This window comes from Chroicocephalus ridibundus, chromosome 1, assembly GCF_963924245.1.
Source record: "Chroicocephalus ridibundus chromosome 1, bChrRid1.1, whole genome shotgun sequence".
In the NCBI taxonomy this organism is placed as follows: Eukaryota; Metazoa; Chordata; class Aves; order Charadriiformes; family Laridae; genus Chroicocephalus; species Chroicocephalus ridibundus.
In genome coordinates this window covers 204,918,812-204,946,593 of record NC_086284.1, presented here as the reverse complement: position 1 = coordinate 204,946,593, position 27,782 = coordinate 204,918,812, and the positions used below count along the sequence as shown (strand labels likewise).

At 39.8% G+C, this 27,782-nt stretch overlaps 1 protein-coding gene across 1 annotated transcript in view; it reads left to right on the top strand.

The window, feature by feature from the left end:
• PRKAR2B (protein kinase cAMP-dependent type II regulatory subunit beta) overlaps positions 1-27,782 on the top strand; it is a 94,161-nt gene that overhangs the window by 40,576 nt on the left and 25,803 nt on the right. The window lies entirely within an intron of this gene.

The window sequence follows — 27,782 nt, the reverse complement described above, 5'->3', positions numbered from 1 at the left end:
TGAGGTCAGGCTCTTCTCAGTGGTGCCTGGTGACAGGACAAGGGGCAACGGACACAAGCCGGAACACAGGAAATTCCATCTCAACATGAGAAAAAACTTCTTTACTTTGAGGGTGACAGAGCACCGGGACAGGCTGCCCAAGAGGGGTGGTGGAGTTTCCTTTTCTGGAGATATTCAAAACCCGCCTGGACGCATTCCTGTCCAGCCTACTCTAGGTGAACCTGCTTTGCCAGGAGGGGTTGGACTAGATGATCTCCAGAGGTCCCTTCCAACCCCTACAATTCTGTGATTCTGTGTAACATACTCCCATCTTTATTTTGTGATTTTGCACAAATGCGTTGTATAGTCCCTACTCTCCAGTCCTTACAGAGAAAATTGTCTTTCCTTGTCATGGTCTCTCTTAGAGTTACCATCATTGTAACACTTAAATGCTTCACGAACCTTGAGGAATTTCCCAACACCCATTTCCATTCATGAATGAGGAGTATCCCAAGCTTGTAGGAAGTGGAGCATCAATATTCAAGTCAGAATGTGTATCGCTAATTTTGCCTGCATCAGAAATTGAATGCCCTACGTGAGATCCCTGTTTTCTTTCTGTGAAGCACTTAGCATCATAGCTCCAACAGAGTATAGCTGTAATTGTATGTGCACAGCAGTTTAAAGGTCAGGTGATTATATCTCTCTGCCCTGTGGTGTGTCTACGCTGTGTTTTTTTTCTATGTGCCATAGTGAAACTTGCAACTCATATATTCCATCTGCTCATTCAGAGTTACCCATGGCCAGTGTCACAGGGAGAAACGAGCCACAGGGTCTTCCCAAGAGTAGCTTCTGATATCAGGTGCCACAAGAGCTGGTGGGACTTGTCTCTGGACTGAGCTTAGGCTGCTGTATAATGATATGGGCTCGGTGCACTGCACTGTGGGCACCTTATAGCCACTGAGTCAGGGAGAGAGCTGTGCTTCAGTCTGGTCCTGGTCCTGCTGAAAGCACAGGTGAAACTCTTGAGGCTGAAGAACTGATTTCAGTGGCCTGCCTCACAACACTCTGGGGTCTGTGGAAAGTTAGCAATAGCAGCTCTTTCCCACCCAACCCATAACCAAGTGATCCAGCTTCCTTTCTTCAGTTTCTCTTGCTGTGCACTTCACAAGCAAATGAGACAATCACAGACACAAGAGTTTAATTGGCTCTGTCTAGCCTCCTCATATATTCTGGGAATTTGCAAAAAGTTTCTATAGAAAAATGATGTAATAACATAGGCTTAAGGATGCTTAGAGAGTGTGCACATTAGCTTCCAAATGCTAACCACTGTTTTTGTTCAGACTGTCCAACAAAATAACATCATGACGTTAAACTTGGAGTACTTGTTCCTGAGTTGTTGTTACTTTGAGATTTGTTGCTTTTGATGCAGATAGGAAGAAGAGCTTGTGCGCTCAGAAGCTTGTCTGCCTCCTTCCTCGTTCGATTGTTTTAGCTGTTCTTGTAAAGGTTCTGCCCGTGAAACTTTTTCTTCTCTGGACTGCATTGCATCCATACTACGACTGTTCCATACTACAGTGTATAGTTGGACAGGAGTATTCTTACTCAAAAGAAAACAAAATTTAGGCTATCTGTGCATTACTTCTGGAGCTTTCTGAGTAGTTCACTTTCAACATTCATTTATTCCTTTATTAAATGTCCAAAATCTGAAACAGATTCTAGCATGGTGTGGCAAAGTGTTTCCTTGTATAGATCATCAGCAGAGGTTGAATACAAATTTTTCAGAGCCCATATATGCAGCCAAATTACAGAAATAGTCTAGCTCTTGTAAATTAATGTCATGCCAGATTTTAGATATGGCCGTGCTTAAGCTGTTTTGTCATAACGCTTTAACACTAAGCTTAATAAAAGAAGAGATTTAGTAGATGCATACTAGAAGGCAGAGTCTGAGGTGGTGGAGGAAGGGAGGAAAGAAGGCAAGAGAAGGGAGGGAGGGGCGATGGCAGGAAGAAAGAGGTAAAGTCTTGTGCTGTGTGATAGGTTGCTATAGAGAGGGCTATCAATATTTGTCCCAAGGAGGTGGCAGGGAAGGAAGGAAATAAACAAGTAGTGATTGGCCTAAATTGTACACACACAAATATTTAGGCTAGGCTTTGGGGAAAATTTTTTAACGAAACACTTAGTGAAGCAATAGACTAAACTGCTCGGAAATATTGTGTTATCTCAGAAGTTTTAAGGAAAGGTAAAATGCTTTTCTGCAGGGATAGGGATCTAATTCATATCACAGCAATGCATAGGGATGATTTATATGATTTCTTGAGGTTTCATCTGTATTTCTCTGTTTGTTTAGATATCCTTGCAAGCACGTATTTCTAGACTGCATTTTATAGGCTAAAATGTACAGAGTAATTATTTTTAAATCATACAATTCAGTAAAGCTAGATAGCAAACTTCTTAGAAAATAGGTGTGTTATGTGTTTTGAGTTCATAAATTACTGCATACATCCCTTTATAGGAAATAGAATTTTTTCCTGCTGTTTCAGTATTACTTTTGGAAAGTATTCACCATAAAGTCTTGTATAAATAATCATCATGGTTTTTTCAGCTGTTTGGGCTGATCTTGTTTCAGGTACATGAAACATAAACCAGAGGTTGGTGTTGAAATATGAATTAAATTTGTCTTAATGGGCTATTGCCTGGTTAGTTTGATGAAGAGCTCAAATTATCCTAGCAAAGTATGGAGTGGTTAGACTGACTGACCTAGTTCTTTAAGCTTGTTTTGTGTATGCAACTAGTAAATAAGATGGGTATGGGAAGGTGCTACAGTAGAGTTTGTGTCTACATGTTAAGCCCTTCCCGCAGCCAGCAGTGTGGTCTCATCCGTACCGCTCTTTGGGAACAGTCCCATTTGGGACTGTGCCAGGGACCGTGCCAGAGCCTGGCTCCCCCTGCTTTCTTGGGTACTCAGGTCCGCGTAGTCTGCTCTGCTTCAGACTAGGTGGGGGCCTATCTAAGGAGCGAAATTTTTTTTCTTCTTATTTTAGGCAGACCAGTATTTGGTACTCTCGTACTGGGAATGCTTTAATGTAGTATCTAATATTTCTTTTATGACCAAACAAATGCATTACAGGCAAAGAGGAGATCTTCTTTGTGCTATGTAACTGAATAGTAGTGAATAAATTCCAGAGAAAACAGGTTTTTCAGACAAAACAGACTTTCTATCAAAATAAATACAGAAATGAGGCCAAATGTTCATATTAATAACAATAAATATGGCTGTTATTTATCTGCAAGCAGTAGTTTGCACATGTCAATGATTATTGAATAAATGTACTAAGATTTCTTAATGGATGCTCTCAGGTTGCAGTGAGTCCTGTGAAATAGTTGTTATAAGGTACAGATTATTCTCTGTTGTATTTTAATTTCTCTTTATTTTATAGCCAGATTTTTTAGATTAATAGTTCCTCTCTTATGTCTGGTTAACATTTGGCACACAACAAATTCTTCCTGTGTCTGACAACCTGTAGGTCATACTGTGTTTCTGTTTTAACCTGCTTCCACGTTCGCATCCACCATTGATAATCTCAGCGATTCCAGTAAGACCCCAGAATCTAACCATGATCAGAGAAGTTAATAACCTTTCAATGCTTTTATCAGGATGCTCATAACTCATGATTTTGAAAGATTTTGAAAGAAAAGAGTTGCTGTTTTTTTTTAATGAGTATGCACATTACTGAAAGAAATAGGAAGGATTTTTAAATTATTTTTGGAGCAGATGTGTATTGATAGTCATTATTTAATAATTCTGATTTTTCTTCTCTAAAATATTTTAGTATCAAAGTGATAAGATCAACTTAGATTGCTATGCTATTTTGTTCTTCAACATTTGTATTTAGATTAGGGAGGTATGCTACCTCCACTATAGAGGTATAGATAGAGCATGAATCTGTAGGCTGTAGTATCTGCTTACCAGTTTCCCAAAACAATTACATTCCATCTGTGATTTCATGTGGTTTGATTTTTGTGTGGTAGAAGATTTGTTCTGGAGGATGAGAGATGAATAAGACAAGGCTTATTGTATACAGAAACTAATGGAAATGGTCATGTGACCATTGCATACAAACAGCTGGGGTGGAGCAAAGCATGAATAACTGGCTTTTCTACCATGCATAGTTGTGTTTTAACAGCGTGAAATGACAGCGGAGCACTGCAAGGCATATTGCAGTAAGGGACTAAAGACATTCTTCTGCATGCACTATTTTTACTCCCACTTGTCCCATTTGATTATTAGCTTGCTATTAATGAATCTCCTTAATAGATTTTGAACTCAGGATCTCTCCTGTTTCAATCTTATATTGACTGTGTAAGTCAGGAGGAGTCCTGCTCCTTCCCATGGTGCTTGATCATGTGGCAAATGGAGACAAATCTGGCCATTGTATGGCAGTGGTGTTCATGTGTGTAAAGCGGGATATACATAGCTTTTTAGTATAAAATTTGTAAGAAAATCGTAGAAGGACTGAACATGAATTTGAGAATCTCTCCTGAGTTCTAGTTTCAGAAATTTCTCTGAATAAATATTATAAATATTTTTCTTCCTTATATCTCTCTCACCCAAATTAAATCCCTTTTCTTCTTTAGGGGATAATTAAATTTAAAAATAATAAAATTTTGTTGTATTAATGCAATGCATCTTAAAGGATTGTGGTTTTAAGTTAGTGATGTAGATCAATAACAAAACGGTGAATAATTCCTGTCTTTGTTCTGATCACTATTTCATGTGAACGTGAAAAAAATTTTCTGATGTCTTCACACTTATTGTGAAGAATTATTGTGAGCATGCGAGAGTGAAATATTGCTATATGTGACAGTCCACTCATGAAGAAAATTGTATATATGTATTTATTACATAGTTAGAGTAGGTAACAGAACTTGATCAGAAAATAAAGAAAAATTAACTTGTCAGAGGAATACATTTTAAGTGGAAATGTTAAAGCCTTGCTTACTTGTTAAGTGTCAGGCTGCATGGGAACACGAACTCTTTCCCCTCTCCGTACACAAGGAAATAATGCAAATGTGGAGATTCAGTTTCAAATAATCAGTCGCACAAGAAGGATCCCCATCAGCCTGATCTCAAAGCTTCAGTCAGCCTCTGAAACCATCTTTCACGCTGAACATCAGCTGCACACTGCATCAAAACTGGGAGTTTATACGCTTAAAATTCCCGTGCGTGCAGTCTAGTAAGTGATGAGGATGAGTACATCTTTTAAGCCACAAATTCACCGCCTAGTTGCCGGCCTTGATCTTTCCTGCTATCACAGTCGTGTTTTGGAAGTACAGCTTGAGAGTGGAGCATTTCTGTAGCAGAAGTGTGCTCTGTGAGCTGGGGACTTAGGACACTGAAAGGGGGGAGTCCTAGAGGAGAATTACTTTCTGCTCCCTCATATTCTTGCCAATGAGCAACAGGAAGAGACATCTTTCTTCCTTTTTTTCCTGCTAGCATTCGTTTTGGAACTATTTTCCCACCTGTTCTGAATGGGCCTAGAACAGAGTATACCTACTCTTTTATTATTTTTTTTGTCTATCCAACCATAGTAATATACTTTGGTATTGTGCAAAAATACTCATGCAGGACAGAATTGAATTTTTTCACACCTTTTCTTTACTGAGAAGATAGACACTGATCTTATTCTTTATTTTAAAAGAACTGCCCAATTTATGCTAGCCATTTGGGAATAAATTCCCGGGGAATGTCAGTCATTACCAGTTTGGGGTTTAGGCTCAAATGGACTAAATCAAAGAATCAGGCATGAGCAGACAAAAATGTGTATGTGTGTGTACGTATTTACATAAAACGTGGCAAAAATGGCTGTCTATGTAAGGCTTACCTGCTGTTCTGTAGGATTTTTAGGCACATCGCACAGAGTAAATCACATCTTCTCTTGGTCAGTATGAATGAATGCTTCAGGTACAAGACAACTAAGAAAGGAGAAAAGAAATATTTACACCCATGGTGTGGCATAATTACACTGAAAAGATGAGATCCTAATCTAAAAGATCCTCCTGAGATGTGCTTCTGGGATCAGTTTCTTGGTGATTAATTACAGAGGAGAGTGTAATTTGCGATCATGGTTCAGTAGTGCCCGACGACACTGATCTGCTGTTGCATGTTGGTAAAGACTGTACATTTTGCTAATTAAATTTCTTGCTTGCACGAGTCAAACCATGTAGGAAGGAGAAGTATTGAGTGTCCCATATTTCATCTTTATAAGCCATATGTATGGGGTTTACTAAGCCAATCCAGTTGGTTTCTTTCATATGCCATCCAAGAAGTTGGTCTGCTGCAAGAATGAGGAAGGGGAAGTGGTACAATTTTTATGGATCAGCTCAAGAAACGCAATCCACGTGTAAAGGATGGTGTGGAAAAATAGTAGAAGGGCTGTTGGAGAAGTGTGGTCAGGCAGCTGTCACAGTAGCAAAGCAGAGACAGAGAGGACTGATGCAGTGTGACAATAGCTGATAAGCCGGGCTAGGAAGGGCCTGGAAGATGAGAGTAGGAAGCCTATGCTTAGTATGGTCAAAAAGAAAGAGTTAAGTGGGGTTTCAAACCCTTCCTGGTACGTCTACCACCAAGTGCCCAGCAACAGTGATGCTTGGGTGGGAGACATGCTCCTCGCCAGCACTGTGCACATTCCCATATCTGCAGAGAACTTGGTCTCGCAGGGCAGGAAGGTTAAAATGCGCGTTGACATAAAAGCTGTGCTGCAGAAAGGAGACAAAGGCTGCCTGCTGTTAGAGAGTGGTCTGCTGCAGTTTGGCAGAGGTGTGAACTGTGTGAATCGCTGGGTACTTGCTGATGCGGTCATGCAGCTCATGGCATCCTCACACCTGACTGGATGCCAGTTGCCCAAAACCTTCTGAACACGCCTTGACTGTGGAACAGTCAAGAAACTGTGTAGATTTAAATTTGAAGGATACAGGAATAAATTAATTCCTGTAGATGGTGTGGCTACCCTAAAGACAGACTACTACTGTCACCTGACATAGAACAAAAAGCTGCCCCGACAAATTTGTATGAAAAGCAGTTAATTGAATTCACAAGTACATTTAGCTGGTCATGACGCACTGGAGATCATAAACAAATGTAAGTGGGACTGCACCTCCAAGATCACTGGGAATGAAAGCTCAGGCTCTCGTGATGTTACAGAGCAACAGTGTAAATGCTGTCTCAAATAAATAAAAAGCTAGAAATGAAACAATCTGTAATTGTTCTCTAAATGGTTGGGAATGATGGGCCTGGAACAAGCTACAAGAGTGGTCTCTAAGGGACAAGAAAATAAAAAAAAAATGACTTTGTTTTAGATTTGCAGAATAGTGGCCTCCTGCCCTTCTAGCATAAGAGCATGCGTGGAACAGAGAGGTCTTGATCTGGGTTGATGATCAGCCTGTGGCAGTCTCAAAGTGCTCTAGAGCATGTCTGTGGATGGACCACAGTGTGTGGAGAAAGGACTAATAGGCATGTGCACGCTCCGACTCGTGCTCACACACACAGCACAGCTTTTGCTCTATGTTTGCTTCTCTTCTAATTGTATACTAGTGAAACGTGCAGTTTTTGTGGCCATGTGTGCACAATACGGGCATGGCACACAAGCTTATATTTGGTGTTTTCTAGCTTTCTTAATTAGGTAAATTTAGTGGGGTATTTACAGAGTGTGTGACTATTAAAGATGCTTTGAGTGGAACATAGGGTGTGTTCATGATTTTGTTAAAAAAGAAATTCACTTGGAAAAAATATTTAATAATAGATACAAAACACTAAGTAATAGTATTTGCTAAATTCGCCTAAAAGCTGTAAAATGTTTTGTCACATGCTGTTGTTCATTTATGTATTCTTACTTTCTAAGTAGCATTGCTTATGTGTTTTCTTTCTCAGTACTTCTTGTGGAATCCTAATTTTGTTGTCCTTAAAGTAATACTCTCTTTCATCTCCTGTGGCAGGTTTACTTATTTTTTATTTTTATTCATTTTCTAGTGTTTGCATGACACTTTAAGTTTCTTTCATTCTGAAAGAGCAAACAAGGTTTCAGGAGTGCTAACTGGCTTTCTCTGTCAGTTGCTATGGCAATGATTTACCAATATTATTTTTTTTATTATTTTGTAGTGTTTTGGTGATCAAGTTGGGGGAAAAACACTTGAAATTGTGATATAGTGCACTGATGTTTATTTGAAATGCTTGGTTTGAATTGCAGATTTTTCTTGAATGAATGTGCTAGCCTTAGTTTTCTTAAAGAGTAGAAGTTTATTGAGTTGCAGAATGTGTTTATTGTATTGAACAACTCATTAGGTAAACGGACTTACGTAATTGTGGTTACTAAAAAGTGCCAATGACAACCATAATTCTGACATACCCATACATTTCTGGCAGATAATTTTTAGGATGTAATATTTTGTGGTTTGTCTCTGACAATAATTTAATTCTTGTTTGGAGTTTGAGCAAAGTTCTTTCAATATCTGTGACATTTTCAAGGCTGAAGCAAAATCAGTTTCTGTGTTATGTAATTTTAGTTTAATGACTGGATATGTGACAAAACAGCTTTAAGATTTGTGATTAATAGCTCTGCATTAAGGTTGAATTATTAAGTAGAAAAAACTTGTTTACCAAAAGTAAAGACTGACTGATTGTGAGTTACGTTTTCGTTCGTGAATTTATTAAGCCTATGTATTCAGGACTAGACTTTATTTTTAAAAGTGCTAAATTTCTCCCACCAATTTCAATGAGAATGAAGGTGCTCAGTTGGATGGAGATTGAAGTGGCAAGTGGTTGTATTGTGCAAGAGAGGCAGCAAATGTCAGGGGCATTTCTGTTCAGTTCACACTTCTCATGCAGGGCTCCTTAATCAGAACACAACGTGACTGATGGATCATTTTCAAAGACATTATTTATATGTGCAATTGGAATTGTCTATTTATAGGCTGGTTGCAATCACATCCAGCTACTGGGTTTCTTAGCGCATTTATCATACGAGTGGTACCAGCAGGAACTCTGCATTTACATCCCCACGCTGCTATTTTTAATGAATACTCCTTTTTAATGAAACTTCTCCATTTTGCTTCCTTGCATTGGTTTCATGACTGCAAAGTTAAAACTACCACTGTCCTTCCCTCTGAAGATAAAATCAACGCACTTTAATGATTAGGTTATGAAATTGCACATTGATGCAAATAGGTAGAACACACGTAAGTGGCTTAACAGAAACAAATAACGTAACCCTGGGCTGGCTGGATTAATGGAAGCTCTTTGTTCCCAGCTATCTGGGATATGCACATACGCTTCCTTCTCATTAGTATCAGAAGAACTTTGGGGGTTTTTGACCTGTGGTTTTATTTTGTGTTCCACACGAATGAAGTGGGAGTGGTGTGCTTCCTCATATTGTCCTCTATCATGGATCCAATGAAGACTTACAATTCCGTTTTCAGGTTGAGTCATTGATCCTTTAGTTGATGCTTCCACAAACATATTTTGGGAACTGTGCGGTTTCCTTTTTACCTCTGACGTAGATATTGGGGAACATATGTTAGAATTTTAATTTCTTTTTGCAGGCAACAAAACTTGTGACAAGAAGACTTTCTTTTTAGGCTTCTGAGAGTTCTTTTTACTTTCAAGTCTTTTGATTTTTGCTTCCTTGAGAAATCCGATTTTATTCATACCACCTCTTTTATGCTTATCACAATATACAATTACAGTGGTAAACATTACAAAACAGATTGGAACAAGAGCCTGTAACTGTAATCCGCTCAGCAGTGGTCCCCTGCCTTCTAAAAACTGTATTAAACATAAACATATTGCACCACGCCCCTGTGGTCATTAAACTTTAGGAGTTTGTTCTTCACAATGGAGAACTGAAGACCCAGAGTTGTTAGGTAGTACCTGGGCGAGGGAATGGTGACCCTGAACCATTGCTCCCCTCTTCTCTCAGGTCTTGAAGCACCCTGTTACGCCTTTTCTTTCTATTATATTCTTGCAGATATAAGGAATGGCTGGGGACTACGGGGGACAGATGCACCAGTATGAGGGAGCGGAGGCTCTGTATGTGGTGTATCCGCCATTCTCTGGATCCCACAGGCTACCCATGCTGTATGTACAGTGCTTTTACGTGGTGTCTCTAATTCTTATATAGTCCTATAGTTATTACCTGGCTTCATTCTGTTAGGTGTATTATGTGAATAATATTAACTTCATGAGGGCCTAAAAATATGCTGAGGGCCTTCTGCCATGCCCACTGAAACCAGTGGTAATATTTATATTTTTCACCAAGTTCTGACTGATTGTTTTTAAACTTACAATTTTCAAAGGTCAGTGTAGTATGCTGATGAGTTATGAACAGGTTTATATCATCTGGAAGATCTTTAAATTTCCTTTCATTAGCAGCTCACTGAATTTTTTTACCTTCCCTCTTGTACTGTGCCTTTTCTAAGTCATTAGATATCCAGAGTTTCAGCAGTGACAGTGTAATAGCAAACACTTTACTCTGAACTATTCTTGAAAAAGAAAGAATTTTCTTACTGAGTGTAAGCCTAACAGTAAGAATTCACGTCTATTTTAGATAGGTTTTTTTATCATCAATAAATAATTGTGTCTTTATGTGGGTGATACTCTAAGGGAACATTGATGGTGTCAATACACATACACCTCCTCGCTGCAGATCACGTCGTATTTTCCCTTGGCAGTACCTGTAGGGACTCGATGCCTAGCCCTCCCTCATCCTTGGGAGGGGAGTAGGTTACAGCACGAGCTGGAACATGTGCAGGGACGTGTCCACTCCTCCAGACACTCTGCAGAGATTCACCACTTTCTAATTAGGCATGTTTTCTTCTGCATGGTGGATTATTCTGTATCCTGTTCTTTTCGCTTAAAGCAGTAATGTCTTTATAACTTACGTCTGTTCCCGTGAGACTTGGGATATTTGAATTCCATCTTTGATCCGTATGTGAAGTATTTTTATTGCTTAGAAAGTGATGCATGCCTGATAAGTGCTGTTTTTCCTGTTCTTTTAAATTTAGCAAGTGAAGGGATTGGGTGCCTGTGTTGCACAGGAGTGGAGCTGAGAAAGCCATGAAGGCCTCATCTGGTTCAGGTGTCTGAGGTTGCAGTGAGCCTCTTGGTCACTGCCAGGGACTAGCACCACTCTGTGCACCCCCGGGACCAAACTGATTTGGATGCTGTTCCTGAGATGACTCCTCAAGGGAGATGCCTGTCTCTTTCTCCAGACTTGTCATGATAAAGACGAGACCAGTGGGGCCTGTGGAGTTACCGCAGTCTCTTGTGCCATGGATGAAGCTTGTGCATTGACGCTGGCTCCGTAGCACCGGTTTACCAAATATACACCAAGACATTAAGCTTTCTCCAGTTCAGCAACTGTGTGGTTTACAGCTCTTTCACATCCCCTGCCACCAACTGGGGATACCTCTGTAGAAGTGACACTTTGTTCTCAGTAGTAACACACAGCCCTTTTTCAAGAAAGTTCAGGAAAGTGAGTTTAACTTGTTATAGTACTATGTTCTCTCAGCCTTATTGATCCCTCAAAAAGAGAAATAATCTTAGACCCTCGGTGCTGTGATGCAGTCCCTAGAATGTAAATGTAGATATGAAAATTAACATTCTCTTGGGCACTTTCTTTGGTGAGTGGTGATGGTGGTGATTTGGAAATGCATCTCATTGAAGAAGGTGGAAAAGGAGCTGTGGGTATTGTAAGAGTCATGGTAGTTCATTACACCTCATGGATTGTTGGATTCCTAATGTAAATACTGAGGAACCAATCTTTGCCGTTTAGAATTCAACCAGCACTAGTATTGGATGCCTCAATTCAACTGCGTAATTATGAAGTAGGTAGACGTGTGTATCTCTTCAGGATGTGGGCTCAACCTTTTTCCCCCCCCCTACATTCTCTTGAGACAATGGCTCTGGCTGGGTGTTCTCCATCTCATGCTAGAGAGGACAGTGTTTAATGTACTACGGTTCTTGTTGGGTTATGTTCAGATGAGTGGAAGATTAGCTTAAGATTTCTGTAATTAAAACATATGGAGACCCCATGGGTATTTTGCATCAGTTGTTTGTACTTCTGGTGTTGCTCTCCTGTAAAAAGGTCATTCTGAAATCAGTTGACTTTCTTAGGAGAAATGCTATCTTTTGCCATTTTACTGCCTGTAGAATTGCTGAGGAAACATATTTTTATGAATGTGGACTTTCTATGTTCTGATGCAGTTCGTTCGTTCCTGGTGATGTTAAATGCCTGGCAGTCTGAAGAAAAAAAAAAAGTGCGTTCATCATTGTGATTCTGACTTGTGATTCATTAGTTTTTGTTTGTTCTGAAAGATGGCAACTTATGGAGATCTTGCGTTGTCTTTATCTAGCTTTCTTTGACTAACAGAAGCCCCCATTGCTTCCAGAATATCTTTGAGGTACACATGAGGCCATGTATGTACATGTGGCCTCAAGGTTCATGGCAGCTGCTGTTTTCACTAGAACATTGTGGTTTCAGGGTTCTGGCCTGTATAGAAACATGCTGATGTTTGTTAAGAATCTGTCATATGATGGCTCCTAATTTTTTTTTTCCAGTCACCAGGACAATGTCTTGGTTTCCTTAAAGAATTTGCAGGCCATTGTTGGATATGATGAACATTTACCCCCTTTGCTTCATTCTATGCTTTTATCAAAGTAAGGAGCCTCAGGTGAGGCCTTAGATGGTTAAATCAAAGGCAATATCTGCAAAATAATGATTTCAAATGAGCTACGCAGAAGCAGAAGTTTCTTTACCATAAAACAGTAAAGAACTTTGGTCCCTTTAATCTGTTAGGGGCATTGGGACACAAACACCAATAATGTGGTCAGGGCTACAATTGATGGCATTTTTGTATTTTATGCATTTGGCGGTCTGCAGTTCCTGCAGTCTCTACCAGCGTGCTGAAGGTAGATGCTGCTCACATTAAGCATTGGGAAATATTTTTTTCCGTATTTTGATCATCATTCTGCTGTGTATCCCTTTATTAACCAGACTTTTCATTTTCTCCATATTATCCATTTCTCTTTTTGCATCTGGTTCTCGAAATAAGCATTTAAAAGTCAAATCTTGTATCATCACAGATTATAAAGTTCACTTGTCCAGTTGTTGACTTTGGAACAATAAATTTCTAGTTTGTACTAACCGTGAATCAATGGTTTACCTTTTGGTCAACTGCGCAGCATCAATGTCTCCTGTCACAAGCGGTGTGCTGATTTTTTGTGATATTTCACACTGATTTTTACTTCCACTTCTGGCTTCATTGTAGTCTTCTGTGATAAATCTACACAGCAAGCAGGTCACTGTTCTTCAGGTTCTGCAACACTTTCCTTGTGACAGGACCAGGTCAAAGTCTGCAAGGGAATGTCTGTAATTTTTCCACCCATCTTCAAGAACAGTGATATCAGATGTATCCTTTACTGAGTGATGACAGAAAAGGCTTGAGCTTTCTTGTGGCACTTTAGCAAGTGGTTCTGTAGTTGCTCTTTTTGATAACCATTCAGATACCCTTTGCCAGGTAATTAATGGCATCAGGGGAACAATTTGGACGTACAGATAATGTGAATATACTTGTGGAGTCAAAGTAAAAATTATAATTTCCCAATGACTGAACTTTTCTGGATCTTAGGATAATTCAATTTGGAAGGGGCCTTGGGAAGTCTCTAGTCCAACCTCCATGTCAAAGCAGGCCAGTTCTTAGATCAGACCAGGTTGCTGAGGGATCATTCTTGAAAACCTTCAAGGACTGCGAGAGACCTCACAACCTCTCTGGGCAGCCAGCTCCACCACCTGACTGGCCTCGTGATGAAAAGTTTTCCTTATATCCAGTCTGCGACTCCCACGAGTTTCAACTCAGGCCTTTTTCTGTCATCTGCCTGCCATGCACCAGTGTGCAGAGCCTCAGCGACCTCCCCATAGGTACTGCCAGGCTGCCCTCAGGTCCCCCAAAGCTGTGTCTTCTCCAGGCTGAACAAACCCTGCTCCCTCAGCCTCTGCTTGCAGGGCAAGTCCTTGACCATCCTGGCTGACCCTTGGCTGAGCTCATTCCAGTTCATTCATGTCTTTCCCGTATTGGAGGCCCCCAAAGTGTACCCAGTATTATAGATGTGGTCTAACGAGTGTGGAGCAGAGGGGGATGATTGCTTCTCCTGTTCATACAGCACAGGAGATGGTTGGTCCTCCTTGCTGCTGGGGCACTGCTGGCTCGTGGTCAGCAGCTGCCCACCAAGACCCCCAGGGCCGTTCTAGGGGAGCAGCTCCCTAAGCATGGGGTGCCCAGCCTGTGCTGTTACAGGGCTGAGGATGAGGACAAGGGATGTTTGGGTGCATGTGCCTCTTCTGAGGGTAGTCTAAGCTGAAAAATATTCACCAGACTTGAATGATCTATACACTGGCTTGTGTGTACTGTACATCTTCGAAAGCTTCAACTAGTAAGTAACTTTACCTTCGCTTTGCAGGTTGGCACATTGAAAGGCCCCTGAGTGTGTTAAAAAAAAAAAAAAAAAAAAAAAAAAAACACAAAAACAAAAACCCTATGTTGATTTATAAGTGGTTGCATTAAATGTAGTACCTTCAAATTCATTTGTCACAGTATCCCAAGCCTGGCACTGTTTATTTTTAATGCTTGTAGCTTTTATTTTTTATTGTTTTCTATTTCTTTAGAATTAGAATAGTTTTATTTAATATATCATCAGTGGCTACCTCAGTCAGCAAATGGTCTGGTTCATTCAACTACTGTATTCTTTTTATCTCCCAGCTGTGCTGCTATCTTGGTAACTTTTACACTGAATGATTATTTAATCATTAAACCTGAAATTTCTAGAAGTGTCAAGGGAACTGTATACAAATTAAATCAAGAAGCTCTTTAGCACTGCTGCTTAAACACAGGACATGTATAAAGGAATACAGTTTCCTTGGGGTCACTTCAGCTTTCCCTGTGGCCTTGATTATTCCCTCTAAGTTTTATCTCTAAAAGAACATTCTGTTACAAATGACTGTTTTGGCTGAAGAAGCTAGATGCTGCTCTGTCTTACCCTAAGGGTTCGTTTATTCTCCTTTGATATTTAACAGCGTTGTTGCTGAAGAGTATCTCTAGGTACTTCCTTTGGGAGAAAAAGACTGAACTTGTAAGCCTGAATTTTAGCACCCTGCAAAGTGAGATGTTAACCCTTTGTTTAACTTGTGCTGTAATTCTAGGAGCTCTTCTGAAAAGCGGTCACCTAGCATACACGATTTCCTAGGATATTGGTTTCAGTAAATGTAAGGTATCTGGCTCAGGTTAGCATCTTCATTTTTTCCCCCCCTCAAAATGTAAAGGAATTGTAGTTTACAGAGGGGTTGTGTGTTATTATCTCTCCTCTCATGAAGTGAAAATAGAAATAAAAATCTTTCCTCCCTTCTGTTCAGTAAAAATAATTTAATGTGTATATTATTTCTCTAAAAGTATGGATCTGTTTTGCATGTGTAGCTGACCAAGAGGAAACCAAGTTAGAAGCGTTAATTTTATGTTTACTTTTCAAAATGGCAAGTCCACTTTTATTCTGAGGTTTTCTTGTGTGGATTCAGTCGCTGAGAAAGTTGCTGCATTCACACTCATGAGCTTTCTCCTGTTGTCTGACAATTTCATTTTCTGCTGAAAGTGTAAGGTCGTGGTTGTGCAGGGAATGCAAGAGCCAGGCCCAGTGGTGATTCTATGTATTAAGACGAGACTATGAGTTGACGTTTGTGCAAAACAAGGAACTCTGCAGAATATGGAGAATACTGGAACAGGGACTGGAATACAGCAGCAAAGTATTTGTGGAGATGTGGTCAGCTTTTTCCAAGATAATGTGATGTAATTATTAGATATTTGTTGCAGAAGTCTGGAGGCCATTCGTGCATGGATCACATTGGTCCTTTCTTCATTAAGTGGAATGAGAACAACCTTTTTTTGGTCAGTTGCAGGTGGACAAACGTGCTTTTTTCATCACAGCCATTTGGGTATGGAGTAGACTGGGAAGTCCAAAACATCTGTCTTGACAGTCTGAGGCTGTTTGAGGTCACATTGCCAGGTGTTCATCAATGATCTTCTCCTGCATACATTATGTCAGTTCTCCTGGGTTTATCTTTAGCCAGTTTCTCTTCAAGCGCAATGTGGTTTTAAGTAGGTACTGAGAAAACAGAGTTAAGTGGTGGTGACCAGCATAAAAGAGTAATACAGCCTGGAGTGTCCTACATGTGTTGATGACACCTCATTCAGCCTTTCTGCATCTTATAATAGTATAAAACAAGAGGGAGTGAAACAGCACTGTGGACATCTGCAAGATCCACAGAAAGAAGAAGAAATAAAACTAGTTTTACAGTATGCAGGGAAAAGCTAGATTCACATCAGTTTGTGTGTTTCACCCATTCAGTTTCTTGAGTACAGAAGTAATTAGTTCATAATAGTACCAAATGTGTATGTGTGTCGGGGGGGAGGGTGTTTAGAACGCTGGGAATAAAGATGCGTTTTTTTTCAGTCATCAGAGTACACTGTCTGCATTTACCTTTGGCTAAGGACGTTCTGAGAAATATTAGTTCCAAGTAGTGACAACTCAGGTGAATGAGTGGAGGTTTGTTGTTTTGTTTTGCTTTGTTTTTTCTTTTAGAAAAAGATTAACTAGTTCTGTGAGACCGTGATGCCTTCTTTCTTGTTCTGAAAGGTAAGTAGTCATGGAGTTATGGACAACTTCTATTGTTAGGGAATATGAGTGTGGTGATCTGTGTTCTCAGGGAGATTACAGTCCCAGTTCTTGGAAGGGTAATATTTGTAGTCCATCTTTTGGCTTGTTATAGTTGTCTGCAGCATTACAGATGTAGGTGAGTGTCTAGTGACTGCTATGTTGGGTGCTGGCATTCTCACCTTGGTATGTAGTGTCAGTATTATTTCATAATAACAGTTTATATTTTGACTATGAAAAAGTAAACCAGCATATATTATTTCATAGTTATGGTTTGTCTTTTAAACTTCCTTTGGCTATCTAAAGAGAATCCTGTCAGCAAAATGTCTTAAATGGATTTTCTGGAATTGTTGAGAAACCAGATGTTCAAAATCAACCTTTTTAAAACTTGGCAGAAATATTTTCCATAATGTTTTTTGTCTACCTGTCTTCCTGTTTGATCTGGAACCTGTTTAGTAAATTTGGTTTATCATATTTCTTATATAGAGGACCATGTGAGCATGACTTACCCATTCGACCAAAGCCAACATACCTAAAATCAGTGTGCTAAAATTCCAGGAGCCAAGCTCCTTCAGCTTATTACTGCATTTTATTTTGCATGGCAGCCTGGGCCCAAGAGGAACGAGGAGCATCTCATTACCGAGTATTTTGTGATGTAGAATGTAGGGCACTTCTGGAAAACAGGGAAAGGTGGGTTCAAGAGTCCTTCCCTTGGTCCCACAGCTGTGAAAAGCAAAGGTAAATTTGCTATGGCAACCATTCTTTTAAAAGGATGATGCCACTTCTTTTTTAGGTGCCTATTCTCAGCTTGCTATTCTGAATCCCATGTGGATGCAGGGTTTTCTCTGAACCCTGCTGAGACTGAATTTTGCACTCCCTTAGCTGCCCAAACCAAGTCTGCCCTGTTCACTGGTTTTGATGCGTGCCTCTGAGGAATTCCTGTAATTATAACTTTATTGGATGTCATTCCAAAGATTCTTAGGAGTATTCTAGATTTAGTATTATCTGTGCCTTCTTCATTTTGCTGGATGATTGATCATACCGTTATTGGCAGGTTTTTAATTTTGTCTTGGTCAAATCAGTTCAGTCTGCTGACCGAGACAAGCTTGTCAGAGCCAATAGTTTTGGCTTTGTCCCTAACATCCCTGCAGTCACTCTTTGCATGAGTCTTTGGCTTGAAGGTCACCTTCTCTCATCTGCCCTTAATCTACAATTTTTCTGTTTTCTTGAATCCTTTTATATCTTTACATGTCCTGTCATCAGTGATTATTTCCTTTGTGTGTCATGGCTAATCATTTCCTTTCCCTTACTACATCCCTGGTTTAGCTATCAAGGTCTTGTGTTAGTCTTTAAAACACCAGCATATAAAATAGCCATAAATATGTGGTCCTATATAATAACCACCACCTTTTGGTTTCATTAGCCTTTGTAACTCTTTGCAGATCTGTAACAGATCTGTCCCTCTCCTTTACCCCCTTCTTCGCCCCAGTCACATTAAATCAGGGTGGTGCTTGGCTGTTTTACCTGGTGACCTGCCAGCAGACTTGTGTTCTACTGTTCATTTTCCCCTCTTGAATTCTGTGTTTCTTATCCTTTTTTTTGTTCTACTTGAACTTTTCCAAGTGTTCCTTTACGTAGCGTAGGCACTCCCCCTCCTCCAGTAGGTTAGTCAGAGTGCCTTGGAGAAGAGTCTTTCACCTCTTCCCCTTCTGTATGTCTTAACTTACTGTGGTGTGTTGACCCTGGCTGGACACCAGGTGCCCACCAAAGCCACTCTGTCACTGCCCTCCACAACTGGACAAGGGTAGAGAAAATATGATGAAAAGCTCGTGGGTCGAGGTAGGGACAGGGACATCACTCAGTAAATAACATCACAGGCAAAACAGACTCTGCTTGGGGAAATATTTATTGCCAATCAAATCTGAGTAGGGTAATGAGAAATTAAAACAAATCTCAAAACACCTTCCCCCCAACCCTCCCTTCTTCCCGGGCTCAACTTCCCTCCCGATTTCTCTCCTTCCTCTCCCCAAGCAGTGCAGGGGGACGGGGAATGGGGGTTGCGGTCAGTGCATCACAGGTTGTCTCTGACGCTTCTTCCTCCTCATGGGGAGGACTCCTCACGCTCTTCCCCTGCTCCAGCATGGGGTCCCTCCCACGGGAGGCAGCCCTCCACTAACTTCTCCAACCTGGGCCCTTCCCATGGGCTGCAGTTCTTCACAAACTGCTCCAGCATGGGCCCTTTCCGTGGGGTGCAGTCCTTCAGGAACAGACTGCTCCAGCCTGGGGTCCCCTGCGGGGTCCCAAGTCCTGCCAGCAAACCTGCTCCAGAGTGGGCTCCTCTCTCCACAGGGTCACAGGTCCTGCCAGGAGCCTGCTCCAGCACAGGCTTCCCACGGGGTCACAGCCCCCTTCAGGCATCCACCTGCTTCAGTGTGGGATCCTCCATGGGCTGCAGGTGGATCTCTGCTCCACCATGGACCTCCGTGGGCTGCAGGGGGACAGCCTGCCTCACCACGGTCTGTGGGGGAATCTCTGCTCTGATGCCTGGAGCACCTCCTCCCCCTGCTCCTTCTCTGACCACAGTGCCTGCAGGGCTGTTTCTCTCACATATTCTCGCTCCTATCTTCGGCTGCTGTTGCACAGCAGGGTTTTTTTTTCCCCCTTTCTTAAATATTTTACCCCAGAGGTGCTGCCACCGTTGGCTGAAGGGCTTGGAGCTGGCTAGCATTGGCTCTGTCAGACATGGGGGAACCTTCTAGCAGGTTCTCACAGAAGCCTACCCCTGCAGCCCCCCCGCGACCAGAACTTTGCCATGCAAACCCAATACGCTTATTTACTTCTATGATTAACTTCTACTTCTATGATTTACTTCTACTTTTTTTTTTTTCATAAGTAATTCCCAGTTCTTTCTACCCACCCTGTCCTATGTCTGGCTGATTCTTACATCTCACCTTCAATGTCTTCTCATAACTCCAAAATTTGAGTACTTCCTTTTCTGGCATTTCTCTCTACTTGTATTTTTGTCCTATTTTCTTTTTTTTTTTTTTCTGTTGTAATAATAGTTTCATGTTTTACTCTACTAGGCTTGTAAATTCAGTTGTGTCTTTCTGCACACGTCTTTCACATTAAACTGCTCATGAAAAAAAAATTTTTTTTAATAATTAAGCCCCAAATACATGTATTTCACTTAACAACCAAAACTAATACCTCCTTTTCAGATATTTTGCAAGACTGAGGGCAAGATATGAGTGGACAAACCAAAGGAGAGATTAAAAGAGATTAATGGGTAATAAATTCGTTTGAATGTCTATTTCTGTCTCCTCTTTAAGGAACTCAATATATATAATTTTGCCATCAGGTTTGAAAAGTTTGGCTATGGTAATTTTTCCAAGAAGTGGCTAAGTAAGCTATTGACCACTGTAATGTGTCTTCAAATGTATTAGAACTCATCTAAATAGTTTCTTGTTGAAGTTTACATAGTTTAGTAAAAATCAACAGCAACTATTTTATCATTTTTGGCTGTATTATATGAAACCTGGCACGATGTATGGTATAAATTACAAACGCTGTCAGACTGGACAGATAATTCATTTGGGGTAAAAACAAGCTGCTGTTGTGGTTTACTGCATTGTATATAGTTTCTTTAAACTGTACTATTATGTTACTAGTTTAAAAATGCTTATATGTACCTCTCAGGATGTAGGCTCTGGAGATGAACAGTTGTAGCTTCAGTTTTTAAAACGTTTGCAGCAAATCAGTTTTCAGTGTTTGAAAGGTATTTAGGATCCTGAAAAATATTTTGACGTAAAATAATACTAAATCTGATTGTATAAAGCAGATACAAAATAGGCAAAAAAATTAGGTTGCGTTGTTCAGAATATGTTTTCTTAATAGTTGCAATTTATATTGACTCACTTTCTAAGTAAGGGACAAGTTTTCTAGTGGGAAAATAATGTACATTGAGATTCTCTTGATGCTGACTTTTCAATAAGAAAAAGAAAATCTGTAGTTGACGGCTATGAAGTACTAAATATGGGAGGAAGAGCTAGGTGCAGTTCTGTTTTTATCCTGTAGTATTAGCAAATATAAAGTTGAAAGGTATGCAAAGAGCTCTGTGTTTGCTCAGACTTTGTCAAATATTTATGCATATTTCAGATACATCCCAAATAACACACTGTAGTATTGTGAACTGCTTGGACTTGCATGAGAATGGGAACAGAAGGTTGTACAAGTCAACATCGGAGTACAGGATGTTGCTGTATGTTATGCTACTCCATATGCTATATTGGGAAAGCTTATAGAGTAAGTAGTACAGTACATGGTATATACTGGCAAGCTCTTCTAGTGGAAGTGCATCTTTCTTTTATAATGATTTTATTGTTTAACAACTACCTGCAGTGTTCTGGACACCGTAATGTGTGTTTGCGCTGGTTTTCACCAGCTAGACAGATGAAGTCAAGCACTTCCTGAGAAGCCAAGCAAAACTGTCTCCTACCATCAGCCAGAAGCCTGGTGGTTTTTTTAGATCCATCTTGACAAATTACACAATTATGGAAAGAACTGAAATAGGATTAGAAAGAGGACTACTAAGTACTATGTAGGTCCTTAGGGAAATTCTGTTAATATCCCTTTCTGGTTCCCTATTTAAAAATAGGGAAGTCTTTTCAGCTGCTTGTGGTCAAGTTCGAACATAGTGTTTCAGCGGAGGAGCCTATTTAGTGATTCGAACTCCTATGATTTCAGGGAAGAGCGTGCATCTTTGACCCAGCAATGAGCGTATGCAGAGTGCTTTGGCCTCTGGAGTACAGGATGGTACTGCAGTCTGACACGTTGCAATTTTCACTGTTATATACCAAATAATATTAAGGATATACCAAATAATATTAAGGAACTTGTGCAAAGGTTCCCTCTACGTGAGTAACTCAATTGGGATAAAGTTATCCAAAAAATGTCTCGTGTGAGTCATAACGTTTCTTAAAATGTGCTTTCATAGTATTCGGTACAATCTTGATGAAATCCCTGCTTCAGTGTGAGGATCGGTGAAATATGAATAAACTCCATGTAGACTTTGGAACAGAGAATCCTGGGGAGGTTCTGTTACTCACTATTGGCATGGACCTCATTCAAGATGCTGCATGTTATATTAGGCACTTCATGTTATTTAGAAATGCTGGAAGAAATATCTTGAAGTTTGACTAATTAGAAATAGCACTGGTAGCAGATGGACAAGAGAAAAGTTGATTGTGTGTGTCTTGATTTCTTGCAAGTGTGTCGTGCTGGCTGAGCAAGATCTTCCAACTCTGGCAAAAGGTTTTGCCGTTGAGCTGCGTAGCTGAGTGCAAACCCGGTATTTGGTACGTGTTCATGACTATCAGGCAGTCTTTGGAGAATTTCAGTCTATACAGCAGCAGCAAGAGTATATAACTGCTCTTCATGAGAGCTGATCTTGAAACAGACTGTCTTGGCAGTGCTCCAGCTCAGTCAGCCACCCGCCTAATGAACTGAAGGCCACCTTCCTGATCATTAAGAGGATGCAAGCTGCCTGGATTTTATGCAGCTTTGGATTTTTAGGCTGGTATCCTGAGCACTTAGTGGTTCGTGTTAGGTAGTGGACTGCTCAAAAGTCATGACCCCATAAATCTGGTAGATTGGAGGGGTATTTCTTCAATTTTTGGTTTGTTGCATGTGAGGGAATCTCAAGAATATTTGTGTGTCTCTGATTAACAGACTTTTTTTCTGAGCATACATACTTTTATTTCAGTTGGATAACATTTGTAATCTAAATGTTCTATGTCTAAAATAGTAATAATGCGGAATTGCAAGGTATTAATTAATACACATTCTGTGTATTAATTCGCCTAATTATGCCTAGATAAAGTTTCAGTTCAGTGACCCTATCAGGTGTAGGCGTTTCACAGATGCCTTCTTTTTGACAGTACCTTGGGAAATGATAGCCCCAACTATCATGCTTTTTTCCAAATTAGCTTATATTTAAAGTAAACTTAAGTCCTTGAAATAGTTTCAGGGTTTTGCACAAATGGTGCATCTCAGCAGCAGAGCCAGTTGGTATGGCCTTATTACCTCATGTGTGGAATCAGATGAATTTTATCTCATCTCATTGTGCGTTCAGATAGAGGAGAAAGTTGATCTCCTTTCTCTGGGTTATTCTTCAGTCCTTGTGTTTACTGACAGCTTTTCAGTCTCGTCTTACATGTAGTCCAGTCAAAACCAGGTCTAGAAATAGTATGGGACTTGAGAGTTGAAGCATCAGAGACCATGACCAGTTATTTCTCATTGCTACCATCGCACAGGGTTGCTTTTGTTTAAATAAAAACTACTTATGAAATTGGGTTTTTGGGGTGCAGGGCTCTCTTGCTAGTTCCTCCTGCAGTGGCAGGAACTGGTGAGACGTTAAAAAATGGGTTTCTGTGTCAGAAACTTTGGAGGTCCAGTTGTATTTGCCATCTAGTTTGGAACTACCACCTGACGTGCAAGGAGTCTCTGTGCAGCATGTTTTTAATCTGTGTTTAGTAGATGAAGAGAAGTACGTCCTGACAAAATGGAAAAGAATCTCACACTGCCATTAAGTCACCTTAGCAATTTTCATATGGCTAAAGCAGGGAAGTTACGTTCTTGCTGTATGAGGGGACGGGCATAGCTGGTGTAGCTACAGTGCCTAGAGATGGTCTGTTTTTATGCTCCAGCCTGATAGTCGTGCTGCCAAAACTGTAGTCTTAATTTGCCCTGAATGGCAAATGGGATGAAGAAATATTTCCACAGCTCTTCTTCTCTTGTAATATTCTTTGTAATATGCTTTATCAATTGGGGGTTCTGTGCTTTGGAAAGGTTACACCCATATTGATTGTTTATCCTGTCATATTTTGAGTATAATGCATTATTTTATGATTTTATGTGCATTTTCATTCATTTCATTATCGATAGCTTCTTATTTCCTGAAACATCAAGGGAATAGAGCACGACTAACATTTTTTGTGGTCTTAATAACTGTATGTTAATTTTCATTTTAGAATTCATTCATTCGTATCTGAAGTGAATGTATTTCTGGTTTTGAATATAGAACATATTTACTAGCTGAAAAACGGAAAATTGACGTTACTTGGAGTGATGAGTTAGAAAAGCTTACCTCTTCTTGCTGACAAAGCAATCCATCTAGAGCTGTGTGCAGTTTTCAGTGCATGTGTATTTTAATAATGCACTGCCTTTTGACAATTCGGCTTTTTCCTACAAATATTTTGTGTTGATGTATTTGGGCTTGTTTGTGTCCATCTTGGGGAATTATATGTGAACCGTAACCTGAAAAACTGAATAAAAATAATTTCATTTAGTTGATCTTAGCAACTAATGGAGAAATATTTACAGTGTTTGTATCACTATTTTTAATGCCATAATTATGCATGGAATGAAATAGGTCCCTACGAATGGCATAAGGACTGCTTTTTGAGCAATGATGTGAGTATTGCATTGAGCAATGACACGTAGCAAAATGTGGCAAGGCATTTGAGCATGATAAAGTCACCATGTACTGTGTACAGTCAGGAGTGTGGAATGAGCCAGAGAGGTAGAAAAATAAAATACTGAACACTATGAGTATTGCAGCCACCAGCAGTGGAATTGTTCAGAAAAATTAATGTCTGTGCTACCAGTCAAGCCTTAGACAAAAGAGATGGGGACCAGAGACTGTCTTCCTGGAAATATATGAAATTAATAAAGAAGGTATGCTATTGCCCGAGCAGCCTGTCGTCATCATCAGATGATTAATTTCTTTGTTTTCCAAGAAATATGGACTAAATGGAGAAGTGGAGGAACCAGTCTTGCAGCTTGTTATAACTAACAGGACTCACCTCAAGAGGGATAAGATTTATCTCAGCCAATTAGTCATGTTTTTAATTAATTTCATCTTAGTCTGGACATGTAATGCAGGTCAGATGAATCACTTTGTAAATGTGCCGGTTTCTCTCCATTGACTGTAATTGGAATCCAGATGACTTCTGCAGATGTGGGTGTCTACATAAGAGGCATCTCATTTAGTTTTAGATGTTTTATGTCATTGGGATTCTCATGTGCCAAACCCTAATGTTCACGTCATGAAATTCAGTGGACCGTAGTAATGTCAGAGACCATATTTCAAGAACAAAAGTAAGTATCAAGTTTTTCCATGAGACATCTAGTGGTATGCATTTAGAAATTAATATGTTACTAGACTATAAAGTCTGTAAGCCGGGTTACTGAAATAAGCAATGAAGGAAAGGAAATTCCATATTTAAAACTGCAGAGCCAGAGCATTGGTCTAATCTTTAAGTTGCGACCCAAATGAGAAATGCATCCTTGATTATAGCAAAAAAGTAAACCAAGGCAAAATAAGCACAGAATTGTAATCAGAAGAGTTTCTCAAGACAGATGGTAAATCATTTTAAAATTCGGGCACATATAATACAGATTTGTTGACTCTTATGTACACATACATGCACTAGGGCACAGAGGCTGATACCAGCTGAAACAAAGTAGTGATTGACATTATGATGGGTTATGGTGCTTACTTGGCATGTTATTATTGTTGCTATTTAAGTAAGATCCCCTAAAGTTTATTTCAGACAAGATTGAAGTAACTGTAGTACCATAATACAGTCGGTAGGAACATTTTGTTTATGTAGAGGTAAAATACTGTATTGTTCAACAGATTGCAGAATTCCTTTTGTGGGCATTTGTAATTATTTGGGAAATAATTCTGTTCCTAGTAAACTTGGTAGGAATCTTTCAGTCAGTTCCAGAGGGACTTCTATCAAATTTCTTTACGTTTTTGAAGATACCAAGTTGTCATTTTAGTGTTTGCTGGGTGCTTGATACAGTGAGGACCAATACTTCCTTTGGGACTATGCATAATACATGCAATGATATGCTTTGCCATGAAATCATCTGAATTGGATGGGGTAATGAGGAGGTTAATGGGTCCACCTCGTCACTACTTTAGAAGCTGTTTGTATGATAATGTAAGAAATATGGGGAATAAACAAGAGGACCTGAAATCTTAATCCATGAGACAGTAGTGACTGAACTAGTATAGCAAAGATGTGGTGGGAGGACAGGGAGGAGGAAGAGGCTGTTGCAGTTGTGTATTGAGTCAGACACTTGTGCTGTGACCCAGCTGTAGAGGGAGGTGGACATACTGATGATCCAGGAGTCATACTAAAAGGGGAAAATGTCATGGGCTCCATTGTTACGCAGGCATTGCACAGACCACTAAATGGATCAGGAAGGTGGGGATTTTTGTTGGCAGAGTACAGGCAATAGTGATGATGCAAGATTTTAATTAATCAGTCATGTGTTGGAAACCAATAAAGGAGAATACCCGTTGCCCAACGTGTTTTGCAATGCACTTACCAAATTTTGAGATGGTGGGAAAAGCAATCGAAGGGGAAGCTATTCTATTTGATAGCAACTCTAAGGGAGAAACTGTTTAAGCATAGGAAGACAAAAGGCAGCTTGAGTGAGAATTACCCTGGGATGACAGAGCTCACAGATTTCAGGAAGGGAAAGATGATGAGTAAAAGAATCAGAAGGACAAGGGGATGTGAGAGGACTGTGGGCATAATCTCTTTGGAAATGAGTCTGGAGAAAAGAAGTTAAAGAAATTGATTGTTCTGCAAAGAAAAAATATAAAGAGGAAAAATGCAAATTGAGACAGCATAGGAGGAGGACAGAAAACATAGTAAAAGAAATCTTTCTAAAATATAAGCATTTTATTTATATCATGCACAAAAAGGAACCATGTATAAAACTAATTTGGATTATTCAGAACAAGTGCAGAAGAATAGCAAAGATGTAGAGAAGAAAAAAAAAAAAAAAAAAGAAAGAACCTGAGGCCAAAAAAAGGAAGCAAGAAAAGACTGTGTACAGAAAGAACATAGGTAGTAACAGAAATTGTTCTGGAAGTATATTTCTGGTAAGAGCATGTTCCAGGAAAGTGTTGCTCCACTGCTTAACAGAAGCACATCAGTCTTCACTAGCGGTATTAAGAGCACATAGAATAGAGAAAGGACAAATCAGAGAGTCCTTAATGAGTTAGCTGTTCCCAGGTTAGCTGTGCCTGAGACAGGCTATACTTGGAAACTGGAAGAATTGGTTAAATCAGTCTCAGCTCTGTTAGCAGTTACCATTGAGAATCTGAAGAAGATAAATAAGTGTGTGTGGGGAAAAAAAAGAAAAAAAACAAAACAGAAAAATAGAAAAACTGATCCTTAAAAGGGTGGGGGAGCTACGGAGGAAAGAGACCTGTCACAGGTTTACAAATAATTTCTGTTTCTAGAGAAATTACAGACAAATATTCAAACATTTTCTAAATATCTGGAGGAAGGCAACAAACAGCAATCAGCATGGGTTTGTTGGAACTATCTAATACCCTGTAACAAGAGATTAAAGCTTGTGGATGAAAGAAAAGGAGCAGACGTCCTACATTTTCACTTGAAGAAACTTCTGAATGCTGTCTCACAGGACTGCCCTATAAACAAGCTAGGGAACATCAAGCAGTGTCTGAGTGTAAATTGCATGGGATTTAGCTGCAAAACTGGTTGGAGAAGGTTGGACAAGCAGCTATTGCTGTTTCACTACCATGTGTGTATTCCACGAGAGTTTATTTTAGACGCTATTCTGCTTTTTTCAGTAATAATCTGGGTTATGTATTAGAGAGTACGCTTATTAAATTTGCAGTTGTCACAAAGTTGAGATTGGATTGGAAGGATGTCAGAGAACAGGATTAGAATGGAAAATGATCTTGACACATTGGAGAAATGTCTTAGGGAATAAGGTAATATTTAATAGGTGTAAGTGCTACACTTGGGCAGAATAGCTGTGTACAGGACACAGCTGGTTAAGCAGTGGGTTTTGAGAACAATCCGTAAGTAATGAATATTACATGAGTAAACATAATCAAGCTCTTGTGAAAAAGGTATGGTTGGATGAAAAAGATGTAGCCTGCAAAATGTATGGAGTAATTCAGCTGTTGTACTCAGTACTCTGCTCAGCTCAAATACTGTGT